At 35.6% G+C, this 12,174-nt stretch overlaps 1 protein-coding gene across 1 annotated transcript in view; it reads right to left on the reverse strand.

The window, feature by feature from the left end:
• LOC114327682 (exopolyphosphatase PRUNE1-like) overlaps positions 1–12,174 on the reverse strand; it is a 414,555-nt gene that overhangs the window by 270,210 nt on the left and 132,171 nt on the right. The gene's annotated exons all lie outside the window — the stretch shown is intronic.

Consider the following 12,174-nt stretch of genomic DNA (forward strand, 5'->3'; position numbering starts at 1 on the left):
TATTTCTTGCTTTCCTAGACTACGAAAAGGTATTTGACAGTATCGAGATATGGTCCATAGAACACAAGCTATTTTTAATTATAGAATACATCGTCAGATCGTCAGGTTATTTTTAGCCGAGTGAAACAATTTTATTCCGGTTTCTTTTGTGGCTTTTGAGGATTTTTGCTGTTATCATATTATCTGGATCTGGTGCTTTGTTATACTCGAATTTACTGATCGCCAGTCTTATTTCATTCTCGAGTATATTAGATTCTTCTTCCATTTCTTCAGGGGTTTGTTGAACAAGTTCCTGGAGTATAATCTTATTATCTCTATAAAGATCCCAGCAATATAATATCCATCTCTCTGCTATATCTTCTCTGTTGGTTCGCAGGGTTCCTGTTTGATCTTAAATGGCCTGGCTTTAAAGTCTCTTGATATTTAGCAGTTGTTTTCCTTTCACTATGTACACCACTTTGACCAAGATTTCTTCTCTTCTCAATTATTTTAAGAGTCTCATCTGTTTTCCAGTGTTTCTGTTTCACATGATTATTTGGTTTTAGGAGATTAATTATTTAGTATAGTATACTATAGTTGATCCAAAAGATGGCATAACCCAGACATCCAAAGTGAAAGTTATCCTTCAACACCAAATTGTTCTATATGGTCCACACAATGTCCAGAAAAAAGTCACACCATTTTGAGCGTCGGGTTTGGGGGGGGGGAGAGGGGGGAGAAATCGGTAAATTTGTAGTTTTTTAAGTTTTTCGCCAATATTTCTAAAACTATGCGGTTTAGCATGAACAACCCCTTTATACAAAATTGTTCTACATTAAATTTGAAATAAAAAAGGCCCTATGCATAATCTTTCTAAAATGAATGGTTCCAAAGTTACGGAGGTAGTATAGTATAACTGGTCCAAAAAAAGGCCTAACCCAAACATCCAAAGTAAAAGTTTTCCTCCGACACCAAAATGTTCTATATGGTCCACATATTGTTACACCATTTTGAGCGTCCGGTTTGGGAGGGAGATGGGAGAGAAGCCGGTAAATTAGTAGTTTTTTTTTAGGTTTTTCGTCAATATTTCTAAAACTATGCTTTAGCGTAAACAATGTTATATACAAAAATGTTCTACATTCAATTTAAAACAAAAAATGTTTTATACATAATTGTTATAAAATCAACGGTTCCAGAGTTACGGAGGGTGAAAGTCGAGGTTTTCGATACGTTTTATATTTTTTGGGCAATATTTATGATATAACTATACCAAAAACCCAGACATCCAAAGTGAAAGTTATCCTCCAACACCAAATTATTCTATATGGTCCACATAATGTTCAGAAAAAAGTCACACCATTTTGAGCGTCGGGTTTGGGGGGGGGGGAGAGGGGGGAGAAATCAGTAAATATAAAAGTATCAAAAACCTCCACTTTTCACCCTCCGTAACTCTGGAACCGTTGATTTTATAACAATTATGTATAGAACCTTTTTTGTTTTGAATTTTATGTAGAACATTTTTCTATAGAACATTCCTTACGCTAAAGCATAGTTTTAGAAATATTGACGAAAGAAAAACCTAAAACAACTACTAATTTACCGACTTCTCCCCCATCTCCCCCCCCCCCCAAACCGGAAGCTCAAAATGGTGTAACTTTTTACTGAACAATATGTGGACCATATAGAACAATTTGGTGTTAAAGGCAAACTTTTACTTTGGATGTCTGGGTTAGGCCTTTTTTTGGACCAATTATACTATACTACCTCCGTAACTTTGGAACCGTTCATTGTAGAAGGGTTATGCATAGGGCCTTTTTTATTTCAAATTTAATATAGAACAATTTTGTGTACAAGGTTGTTCATGCTAAACCGCTTAGTTTTAGAAATATTGACGAAAAACATAAAAAACTACGAATTTGCAGATTTCTCCCCCCCCCCCCCCCCCCAAACCCGACGCTCAAAATGGTGTGACTTTTTTCTGAACATTATGTGGACCATATAGAACAATTTGGTGTTGGAGGATAACTTTCACTTTGGATGTCTGGGTTTGGGTCTAACTATACCATACTAATTGATGTTGTTAAAAATGTTAATCGTCTACCATATTTCTACTTATGTACCCTTACGAATAGATGGCATACTTTTTGCACTTATTGGAGAAGGTCCTCCTTCTTAGATATAGCCTCTTAGTCTCTTCGTTTTTCGGGCTCTTTAGGTTTGTGCTTTACTTTAGCTACGAGGAGAGTATGATCTCATACGCATATCGACCCTGGATATTATCTGACTGTTTTGATTGATGATCTCCAGCGAATATTAAGTAGTGAGGATGAATTAGTCAATTGGATTTCTAGACCTCTAAAACTTTTCCAAGTAGATATACCTAAAGTCTAAAATCAGATTCTCTGTTGTATTCAACTGTCTTTTTGATAGATTGACAACTGTTTCTTGTTTTCATTGTGTCTTGTTTGGTTACTAAACATGATATTACTATTGTGTTTTAAGACGTTGATTAACCACTACAATTAACTTAAAAAACAAAATAGAAACTTCTTATCGTAATTTAAAGATCGTCTTTTCGCTAATCCACCTGATTCTAATTATTTTAATCACCTTGCTTATGTCCTGATTGCAGTTTTCAACACGCATGTACACAATCAAAAGACACGCCAAAATAATAAACAAATAATTACAGAAAATGTTTATTGTTTCCTCCTGCGTGCCGATTGGGCCGCTACAAATGAATAATTTCTTTTTTATGATCTGTTTCTAGAAATTTAGTTCATTATAGAATGTTTATGGCTATAAAAATTATGGTTTTAAAATTATCTTACAATGTTGGCAATTTGATTGTGCTGTGAAATGGCGCTATAAAATTTGAAGTGTTCTACGAGTATAACTTGAGGAATAGTTAAAATAATTATAGGGGGCGAGTAAAAGAAATATAGCGATGTAGATTTATTAATATGCTTTGCAGCATTGTGGGTTTAATGAGATTTATGCAGTTGTAGTAAAAAAAGTATACATAAGTATATAGAGAGGTTCAAAATTTTGGAATAATTACACTTTTATAGAAAAGAACTTTTTATAATAAAACGTTTTCATTATTTATAGGACCCAATATAAAATTATAAACTATTTTGTTTCAATTTCTATGTCATAAAATATTTTTGTAATCGACTTTTTTAGAGGCATAATTTCTCTAGCGGATTTAAACTCATATAAATCAAAGAAAATATTTAAAATGGTATATATAATATTTATATATTATAATAATTAGATACCTTATTAAATATGAATTTTAATTATATTAACTTTTAATTATTTATTAAATAATTAAAAAAAGATACGCAACAGTCGGGTTTCGTACTCAGGACCTCTCGATCTGCAGTCTAATGCTCTACCACTGAGCCAGAACTTATCGATTTATTAACGTACTTTAAAGTGGAAATTAAATGTCATTGCATTAATAGTCACATTTTTAAAAAAGTTTGAAATTAAGAAAATCGATCTATCCATATAATAGCAGTTAAATATTGCATTGTTAGCTAGTTCTGAGCTACTCTGAAAATTTCAGGTGGCATAGAACTATTTTTAAAATGGATTACAAAATTTGTGGATATAGTGACATAGTTACAAAGACGAAGCCAAGTATATAAACACGATTTAAATACATTTTTTTCGAGAATAGGCCACTTTGGAAAAAATCCCGAAAGAGGTCGATTTTTATTTTTAAATTATTATTTTTTGAATGTTGAATGGGCATAATGGACAAATTATTTTTAAAGGATAAGGATAGGATTTATTATAAATACTCTATAGGATTAAGCTCGAGTGAGCAAGCAGGCCACTCCAAACAAGGGATACCTTCTACTTCAATGATGTCTCTGATCACTCTAATGGTATGTGGAGGTCCATTATCATGCAAGAAAATAAAATTTTCTCCTGTTGCACCTCTCCAGAGCCTAACTAAATGTTATCAACATACCTGTGAGCAGTTAAAGTTGATTGGATGAAAATTAAGAGTTTTTTTACGGATCACAATTCCTTTACAGAACATTACACTTCCTCTTGTATATTTGTGAACAGATCTGACAGTTTTCGTTCTTGCTTGTCTTCCTCGACCTCTAAGTACACGATTTCGTGGGTCATCTGATTTTACACAAATCCTGACTTTTTCTGGAAATGGCACATTTTGTCAATTCCCAATGTTCCAGTTTTGGTGGTGAATACACCAATTTTGGGCGATCAATCTTGTGCTGTCTGGATAATTCGGGAACCCATAACTGTCTCCTGCTGTATACTTCTTGGCACGAACTCTTCTTCTTATCGTTTCAACTGAAAGAGTTACACCTGTAGCTGCCAAAAGCTGCCTTTGGAGCTGCAGGTGAGAAATGGTTGGGTGTCTTCCAGCTGAATGGACAATTAAACGATCGTGGCGAGCCGTTATTACTTTTTGGCGACTTTCCCTTGCTTTATTTTTGAGCTTTCCTAGTCCTGTTACCTAGCATAGGTTTTGAAAAGAACGCTTTGTGTTACGCCTAGCTCTACAGCTATGTCCATCTGAGAACATTACTTGCTCCACAAGACCAATAATAATCTTTCCCCGTTGTAAGTTCTATAACCCCATATGACGCATATTTTCGTTTTTGGACGCAAAAGTTAGTTTATTTATTCTCGTTCAATTTGCAACACAAGCAAATAACATATACCGTACCGAGCTGTACTATCTGATTGTCTTATAGATTTGTTTATTTTTAATAAAAACCTTTATTATTCGCAACAATAACAAGCTTTGAAATACATGGTGATTCCATATAATTTTGGGTGTGTGTACGTACCTACAAACAAATATACCACGATTTGATGTCTCAAATATAAAAGAAGAACCTGTACGTCAGAGGCTAAAAGCAGAAATAAATGATAACTTAAAGAAAATCAAACAAGACGTGATAAAAACAACAGATGTAAATGACAAATGGAACGTGATACAAGAAACGTTAGTAGAGGCAGGAAAGAAGATATTACCCACAAAAATAATAAAAAAACAGAGATGGGTGACTTCAGAAATCCTAGAGCTAATGGAGGAAAGAAGGAAACATAAAGGCAGGAGTAAGGCAAAATACAAGGAAATCCAGAGATTAATAGGAAAAAAAATAAAAGAGGCCAAATCCACCTGGCTGGCAAATCAATGTAGTGAAATAGAAGAATATTCTAAAAAGTATGATAGATTTAACATGCACAAGAAAATAAAGGAAATCACAAATACACAGCAAAAAAAGAGAGATGGCCTTCTTAAAGACATAAATGGAAAAATTATTATAGAAGTCAAAGAGAAATTAAAAAAGTGGAAGACATACATAACAGATCTGTTTGAGGATAATAGACAAGAACCGGAAGAAATCGACAGCGAAACGGGACCAGAGATCATAATGGAGGAAATCGAACAAGCAATACGAAACGCAAAAAACGGAAAAACTGTAGGTCCAGACGAAATACCTGCGGAATTACTGAAATGTCTAGACGATATAACTCTACCGGTACTACTGGATCTGTTTAATGAAGTACCTATATAAAACCGGAAAAATCCCTCAGAAATGGTTGGTGTCCACCTTTGTAACAATACCAAAAACAATATACGCCAAAGATTGTTCGGACTATAGGACAATATCACTAATAAGCCATACCCTCAAAATATTTCTAAAGGTGATTCATGGAAGATTATACAGAAAGCTAGAATATGATATGGATGATACCCAATTTGGGTTCCGCAAAGGACTTGGAACAAGAGAGGCATTGTTTGCGTTTAATGTCCTCTCTCAAAGATGCTTAGATATGAACCTGGATATTTATTCCTGTTTCATCGACTTCGAAAAAGCGTTCGACAGGGTCCGACATGAAAAACTAATAGAATTATTGAAAAACGGAGATATAGACAGACGAGATTTACGAATTATCATCAATCTGTATTGGAATCAAAAGGCCAATATAAAGATAGAAGAACAGGAGTCCGAGAATATTGATATAAAGAGAGGAGTAAGACAGGGTTGTGTTCTGTCGCCGCTACTGTTTAACCTGTACAGTGAAGCCATATTTCAGGAAGCGACAGCGGAGCTAAGTGATGGAATCTCTATAAACGGAAGAATAGTAAATAACATAAGATTCGCTGATGACACCGTTATAATGGCAGACACCCTGGAATCACTACAAGAATTGCTAAATAGAATTAACGATTATTGCATTCGATACGGACTAAAAATAAACAAGAAAAAAACTAAATTTATGATTGTCTCAAAAACAGAACATGTAAATGAAAGGTTAATGATAGAGCAAACCCAAATAGAAAAAGTTAAGACATACAAATATCTGAGAACCTGGGTTGATGACAAAAATGACCAAAGCAAAGAAATTAAAGTCCGAATTGAAACTGCAAGGCAAGCATTTATAAAAATGAAGACACTGCTTACAAACAAAGACTTTCAGTTGCCTCTCAGATTGAAGGCTCTAAGATGCTACATATTTTCTATATTGCTATACGGAATGGAAGCTTGGACATTGAAGAGACAACACATAAGAAGAATAGAAGCGTTCGAAATGTGGTGTTACAGAAGAATATTGAAAATTCAGTGGGTTCAAAGGATTACCAATGTTGAAGTGCTACGACGTTTAAATAAGGAGTTAGAAATTATGAAAAGTATAAAAACTAGAAAACTGGAATATTTGGGTCACATTACCAGAGGAGAAAAATATGAGTTGCTGAGAATTATTATGCAAGGAATGATCCAAAGAAGAAGAGGCATAGGAAGAAGACGCATCTCCTGGCTGAGGAACCTTAGAGAATGGTTTAACTGTAGTTCATTACAACTATTCAGAGCAGCAGCCAACAAAGTGACCATAGCCATTATGATATCCAACCTCCGATAGGAGAGGGAACTTTCAGAAGAAGAAGTACGTACCTACCTACAGTTATGCAAACATTTTTAACAAAATTTTTTTCTACAGAAAAAACTTTATTAAAAGTTTCGTTTGTTTAGTTTTTTAGTAATTTTAAGCCTCAGAATTCTTTCTAAAAACCATAAACCGTTCAAAGGATTCCTCTTCCTCATCTTAATCCAAAGGGTTGAGCCCTAATTTACAAAAGGCCTTACCCTGAAATCCCCAAAGATTAAAGAAGCTACAAAAAACGTAAAATCGTCTGCGAAATTAATATATTTCAATTAGACTACTTTGAATTTAAAATCGCATCGAAATGTTTGTCGGTTTTTGAAGTTGCCAGAGGGCCGAACCGACATGAATTAATTTCAGGAAGCGTGAAAATAAAGCTCCAAAGACGCGATTGCTCTCTATTTGAATTGCTGATCGTTTTATACGGTTGAAAAATTTCAGACTTTTGTAAAATGAGACTCTCTCTTTTCTCTCCCGTTCTCTCTTTAAATGTTCTTTTTTTGTTAAAATGCTTCGTTTAACACTTTTTGTATCTTTTTACATAAAAATTATTATACAATATTTATCTAAAGGGTTGTGTTTAAAAACAACAAAATAGGAAAAGTGTCATTAGACGTAAAATAAGAGACATCAAAATAAATAAAAAATTACATACGAGTTGTAAAATCTGAGAAAACACCCCCAAATTATTATTAATTTAAAAAATTTTAAGTGTTTATATAAATTGGAATCACATTCACTTCACTATGAATAATCTACAGTCCGCCCAATATAGATACCGTTCCACGTCATTACCTACGTCAGAGATCTAAGTTGACATTGTTGCCCCATTACAAAAACTTCTTGAATTAATTTTAAATCAAATATATCACATAATGCGGAAGTGTGCATACAACAAAACAAATTAATATTAAATGTAAATAAATAAAAACATTAGAAATAGAAAACAAGAATTAAGTCATAATTTTACGTTATAGTAAATAATAAAAACAATAAATATAATAAAACAAATACTTGTAGTAAAGAATAAAAACAAATCTGATGTGTCAATACCGCAACTGTCAAATAAATGTTACCGATTTAGACCGATTTATGCCAACATGTCACTTTTGTTCGATCGCAGTTAGAGTGTAATGCGAACAAGTGTGCCTTATAAAAACGCTTTATATTCCACTTATACAAATTAAACGAAACAAGTTAGGGTATGATCCTTTAAATTTACATTAATAGAAATCTTCCAATAATATTTCTACGCGTACCTATATATTAAAATATGTCTAGGGCTGTAATTCCAGTGTCTCAGCTTAACGATTCTAAAAAGGAACACACCTACGACTTAAATATTTCGTGTTGGTATCATGTGACGTCACGTGCTATGTGCTATGACGGAGATGAAGTGCTACGTTATCTATATAGGGCTTTTCATCGATTGTCATTTGTTTCGAGCTTCTGCCATGTGTCACATAATATTAATATATCTACGCCATACGTCTTTGGTTTGTATCATTGTTATACAGGGTGTCCCGAAAAGATTGGTCATAAATCATACCACAGATTCTGGGGTCAAAAATAGGTTGATTGAACCTCACTTACCTATATACAATAGTGCACACAAAAAAAGTTACAGCCCTTTGAAGTTACAAATTGAAAATCGATTTTTTTTCATATATCGATAACTCTCAGAGATTTTTTATTGAAAATGGACATGCGGCATTTTTACGGCGGCAACATCTTAAAAAAAAATTTAAGTAAAATTTGTGCACCCCATAAAAATTTTATGGCGGTTTTGTTCCCTTAAACCCCCCCAAACTTTTGTGTACGTTCCAATTAAATTATTATTGTGGCACTATTAGTTAAACACATTGTTTTTAAAACTTTTTTGTCTCTTAATACTTTTTCGATAAGCCAGTGTTTATCGAGATATTTTGAATATTTGTCGAATCCACCACATATTTGTATATGGTTAAGTACGGTTCTAGAGACCTGTTAATAATCTGAAAATTTATTTATAATTTACATTTTTAGGTATATTTTGAAAAAGAAGCTACATTTCGATAAAAGGTGACTTATGAACAAAAGACTAAGAGGCAAAAATTTTGAAAACACTGTGTTTAACTAATGGTACCACAATAATAGTTTAATTGGAACGTACACAAACATTTGGGGGGTTTAAAGGAACAAAACCCCCATAAAATTTTTACGTAAATATATTGAAAAAGAAGCCGCATCTCGATAAAAACTGGCTTATCGAAAAAATACTAAGAGACAAAAAAGTTTTAAAAACGTTGTGTTTAACTAATGGTACCACAACAACGAATTAATTGGAACGTACACAAAAGTTTGGGGGGGTTTAAGGGAACAAAATCCCCATAAATTTTGTATGGGGTGGACAAATTTCACTATAATTTTGTTTTAAGATGGTCCTACCATAAGAATGATACATGTCCATTCTCAGTAAAAAATCTCTAATAGTTTTCGATATATTGAAAAAAATCGATTTTCATTTTGTAACTTCAAAGGGCTGTAACTTTTTTTGTGAGCACATTTGTACTAAGGTAAGTTAGGTTCAATCGAACTATTTTTGACCCCAGAATGTGTGGTATAATTTATGACCAATCTTTTTGGGACACCCTGTATACCAATAACGTATGACGTAGATATATTAATCAGTATTAATATTATGTGACACATGACACAAGCTCGAAACAAATGACTGTGAATGAAAAGCCCTATTGTACGGACTGTAGTCGACAATGATTCAGACCAGTGACGTAGTCAGGATTTTATTTTGCGAGGAGTTCAAACTTTAAGCTCTAAGCTTAAAGACCAGACACCGCTTAAAAATCAGGGACAGAGTCATATCATTTACTAACTTTCTTGTCTCGAATGTGATAGACAGTATATAGAGCAAACATCGCAGTGGTTGAAACAAAGAATAACGCAGCACAAAGGTGATTGCAAAACACAGAAAAATTGTTATGCAGCAGCACACCATTCTATCATAACAGGTCACGCATTTAGTTTATCAGATATAAAAATCTTAGATACAGAAAGTAATTATAAAAAAAGAATATTTCTCGAAATGTACCACACAAACAAAAATAAAAATTCAATTTACTATAAAACAGATACCAGCAGGTTGGACGACATTATTTATTGCAATATTTTAAAATTCTAAAATTAACAAAATATTTAACAGATGGTTCGATAGTTGAACTCCAGTGGAACAGTGCAATACCAGTATTGCAGTGAGTAGTGTAGAGTGTAGTGTCTGAAGCACCAGGAGACTGGGACCCCGACTGCCTTGAAGATGACCTTAGAGAAGACGTCGAATGCTCAGCCCAGAGACCAACGACAAATTCGTATTTTGTGGATAGTTGTCATTTTCACGGACGCCGATGCGATGTAGATGGGAGGCCAGGTAGTCATGCCCCGTAGTTGTTCTGAACGCGGCTACACTGATGGGTCTCGGCAAGTTGTGAGGGATTGTTGACTCTATTAGGTGGGCCCAAGATTTTCCAGCACCGGCTTGTATTTGCTGGTTTTTTATCTTCGCTTTGATTCCTCTTTTAATGGTGGACTTTGCTGATGTGTACGATTGGAAGCTAGGGGGCTGTGGAAGAGTAGTGCCTTCTTTTGTAAGTTCATCCGCCGCTTCATTCCCTTCAACACCGACATGACTAGGGATCTATTGTAAAGTAATCAGCCACCCTTTTTCCAGCAAGTTCGATAGTTGGACGCGGCAAGATATTGTTTGGGCACAGTCGGTATATCGATTTGTCGACAAGGCGAGGATTGCGGCTTGGCAGTCGATGAAGAAGGCAACTTTTGGGGGTGTTGGAGATTCTCGAGATTTTAGCGGCTTCGTGTATAGCAGCAATTTCGCCATCATAGTTGGTGAGAGGGGCACCCACAGCTATGGAGCCTTTGGAGAACGTTGAGACATATCCTGCTTCTGTTCTTCCCGAGTCCGGTATCGAGGAGCCATCGCAGTAGATGTGGAGCCACTCATGCGCTGGGTAATTGGTGTGTATCGTCTCTAGGGCGGCTTTCCTTAGGACAATGTCTGACGATAAGTGCTTCGGGTCGTTATGATTTTCAAGACGCAATTCTGTGTTTGGTAGACAGCGGGCGAGTGTAGTTTGCGCTGGGAAGGGGGCGGCTTTCGACAGGTCAATGTGGTATTTTTTCATGATTTGATTTGCTACTGTAAGCGGAGTGGTTTGTGTTTTAAGACGTGAGGCTGCTTGTCTATATTCGTCCCATTTTTGTGGAAGTATTCGTCTTTGCCTTTCCCAGAAGGTTAACGCGTGTTGCTCTCTGCGGCATTGTATTGGTTTAATACCGGTCTGGGCTTCCATTGATGTAATCGGTGTTGATTTTGGAGCACCGGTGATGACGCGAAGGGCAGTGTTCTGGGCGACTTCAAGCTTGGAGGTGGTGTTTGTACTCGCAGTTATTGTAGCTTCACTCCCATATTCTAGTATCGGCCGGACATAGGTTTTGTATGTTGCTACCAAGATATCTTGCGTGGCGCCCCATTTTGTTGCTGTGAGACGTTTAAGCAGTCGACATCTCTTTGTGGCTTTCTCTACAATGTCGTCGATTTGAGGTTTCCACGTCATTTTCTTATCTATGTACACCCCCAGGTATTTTGTTACATCCTCTCTTTCCAGGTCGACTCCTTTGTATGTCAGCTTGACAGCAGTCTGCTTTGTTGAAAGGGTAAGTACTTGATATACGGATTTGGTTGTACTGACAGTTAGGCAGTTTTTATCCGCCCATTTTTCTAGATTTTTGAGAGCCTGGTTCATTACTCCCTCGAGCGCTTTCAGACTGCTACTTGATGCCCATATTAGGAGGTCATCGGCATACAGGAGGGCTTCAACACCAGGTGTCTTTCTAATCATTGCGAGCACATCGTTTAATTATTAGGTTGAACAATTGACAGCTGATGACAGCTCCTTGTGGCAGCCCTTGTCTTTGTAGTCTGAATTTGGAACAATGGTTGTGAAATTTGACTCTCTGATACCTTTCCCCGAGAAAAGAATTTATCCAATTGAACAGTTTACCGTCAATTCCAGACTTCGCTATCTTGTGTAACAGCAAACCTCTCCATACTGTGTCGTATGCAGCTTTGAGGTCTACTAGCACTGCAACTGTTGACATCTTACGGTGGAAAGCATCCTTGACTTTTTGAGCAAACTCGACTACATGGGTCCATGGTGTTCCTGTGTTTCCTGAAGCCAGCTT

Source organism: Diabrotica virgifera, chromosome 2 (assembly GCF_917563875.1).
Source record: "Diabrotica virgifera virgifera chromosome 2, PGI_DIABVI_V3a".
In the NCBI taxonomy this organism is placed as follows: domain Eukaryota; kingdom Metazoa; phylum Arthropoda; class Insecta; order Coleoptera; family Chrysomelidae; genus Diabrotica; species Diabrotica virgifera.